Genomic DNA, 2,761 nt, shown 5'->3' on the forward strand with positions numbered 1-2,761 from the left:
GAACAGAGCCAGGACAGTAGAGGGATGAGGGGGGTTGTAGGGGTGGATGGTAGGGAACATCATTCTAGTAATTTGTACACTGCAAATTGACCACAACTATGCCAAAAAGTGATTGTATTTGAAAATAACCTTTTTGCCGATCCCTGTTGTAGAGGGTGTGTGTTTTGCGTGCGTACGTGCATACTGTATATGTGAATGCGCGTGAACAGCAAATCGTCCAGTGTCGATTCAGAAGTTAAAATCACTCTGTAAGAATAAAATTAGAACTCAGCGGTGTAAAAGAACCCCAGTGTTGATATTAATAGTCAGAGTTATTGTTTTACACTGTGGAGAGTAAAACAGTCCAATCAAAACCACACCCATCATTATCAGATTTCCCAGAATGCACTACTCTGTTTTTGCATGTACATTCACTGATTGAATGATGTTATGCTTCTCAAAGATAACATATTTTTCTGTTAGTTAATTTGATTTATTGCACCTGTTATTGAAATGGTTGTTCCAGTGTAAATGGTTTAGGTAGTCTCCTTTATCAATTTCCATTATCCCGACAGTCTTTCTGAATGAGGTTGAGGGTGAATAAAGATTCAACTGTTGGATATCCTAGCTCTGTCTGGTTCCTGTAGGAATTACACATTCATCACTTTGCAAGCCAGCATAATGTGACTTGCAGGCCTGATGTGCTAGGTAAAACTACAATCAAAGCAAGGCCTTATGATATATATAAGTATATATAAATAATTCAACAACCATGTCTGTTCACTAACAAATACAGTCATGTGGTAAATTCGACAATTCACTCAAAAATAAAAGATACCCCTGGGAAAAATGCAAATGATATTTTACACCACCATGCACCATTTCATTATAGTTCACTCAGTGTAGAGTGAAATACCTATTAGTTCACTCCATTGTAGTCACATTTTTGGGGTCTGGGGGGATGACACCGGGAGGGGTCTCTCTCTCCATCCCTGTGTGTATGTCAGTGGAATGTGTGAGTGGGTGCCAGGGTTTCTCATTAAAAGACAATAGGGTACAATCTGATACAGTGAGGGGTGCTGACATACAGCTGGGGGATCCTCTTACAGGAGGGCAGGCCTCTCATCACCACTAACCACAGAGCTATTACTGACCCATACTGATCCCTGATCTACCTCTACCTCTTTACTGCTCTCTCTCTCCTCTCTCTCTCTCTCTCTCTCTCTCTCTCCTCTCTCTCTCTCTCTCTCTCTCTCTCTCTCTCTCTCTCTCTCTCTCTCTCTCTCTCTCTCTCTCTCTCTCGCTCCCCCCATCTCTCTCTCTCTCTCTCTCTCTCTCTCTCTCTCTCTCTCTCTCTCTCTCTCTCTCTCTCTCTCTCTCTCTCCCCCATCTCTCTCTCTCTCTCTCTCTCTCTCTTCTCTCTCTCTCTCTCTTCTCTCTCTCTCTCTCTCTCTTCTCTCTCGCTCCCCTTCTCCTCTCTCTCTCTCTCTCTCTCTCTCTTCTCTCTCTCTCTCTCTCTCTCTCTCTCTCTCTCTCTCTCTCTCTCTCTCTCTCTCTCTCTCTCTCTCTCTCTCCCCCTCCTTTTTCTCTATAATGGGTTGAGCCCCAAACTCCTCCTGTTATTAAATTGACTGTGGTCAGATTGTACGCCATTGTGTTACTGTACACGTAATATGTTTATTTAATGATGCCTGATCCCAGAGAACACTCTGTTTGGCATTTGGGTTCACACTGTGTACCTTGAAAATGTAAGTAATATCTGCAAAAATCGTAATACTATCTTAAAGTATCATAATACTGTTACTAGAAGAATCAAAATACTAACAGTACATAATGCTACGACATTAGCCCCGCACTATCTATGAATCTGTCTTCCTAGTCTGGCCTCCTCTCACGGCAGCTCTCAAATTCTCATGATGCATTTCTGTGGAAATATCTGCAGCGCTTTGGGGGCACACGGACGGGGAGTTGGGGATTTTGCCAAAAACGGTGGGACACTGTCAGGAGTTTCAGTGCGGGTTACAATGAGTGCACTAACGTGAATCCCCTCAGTACACTGTAGTTGTTAAAAGGAGTGAGAAGAGAGGAGCACAGAGGTTGTAAAGGCTGTTCAGAAGAGCACAGTCAGAACTGCTCAAACCAGAAGTCAAGAACAACATTAGAGACTGAATAGACTAGACAGTCTACCATATCATGCATTGTGTGTGCTTGTCTGTGTGCATACGTGTGTGTGTGATATTTGTGCATGCACGTTTGTATGTGTGTGCGTGTGTTCTGAAGTGAGAGCAGTACTGGGTCAAGGTTAGAGTTAAAGGACTGTTTTCACAGATGACATAGACTGACCAGGTGAAATCAGGTGAAAGCTATGATTGCTTATTGATGTAACTTGTTAAGTCCACTTCAATCAGTGTAGTTGAAGGGGAGGAGACAGATTAAAGAAGGATTTTAAGCCCTGAGACAATTGAGACATGGAAGGTGCAAAAATGCATTTGAGTGTTTACCAGCATTTGTAACTGGAGTCTGATAATTATCTCTACAAACAGTTAATCTCATAAAAATACTTGCTTGATATACAGTGCCTTGCGAAAGTATTCGGCCCCCTTGAACTTTGCGACCTTTTGCCACATTTCAGGCTTCAAACACAATTTGTAAGTCGCTCTGGATAAGAGCGTCTGCTAAATGACTTAAATGTAATGTAATGATATAAAACTGTATTTTTTGTGAAGAATCAACAACAAGTGGGACACAATCATGAAGTGGAACGACATTTATTGGATATTTC

At 42.0% G+C, this 2,761-nt stretch overlaps 1 pseudogene; it reads left to right on the plus strand.

Annotated features, from left to right (window-relative positions):
- LOC124008900 overlaps window positions 1-2,007 on the plus strand; it is a 15,652-nt pseudogene extending 13,645 nt beyond the window's left edge.
- The last annotated feature ends 754 nt before the right edge of the window (window positions 2,008-2,761 follow it).

Source organism: Oncorhynchus gorbuscha, linkage group LG21, assembly GCF_021184085.1.
Source record: "Oncorhynchus gorbuscha isolate QuinsamMale2020 ecotype Even-year linkage group LG21, OgorEven_v1.0, whole genome shotgun sequence".
Lineage (NCBI taxonomy): Eukaryota > Metazoa > Chordata > Actinopteri > Salmoniformes > Salmonidae > Oncorhynchus > Oncorhynchus gorbuscha.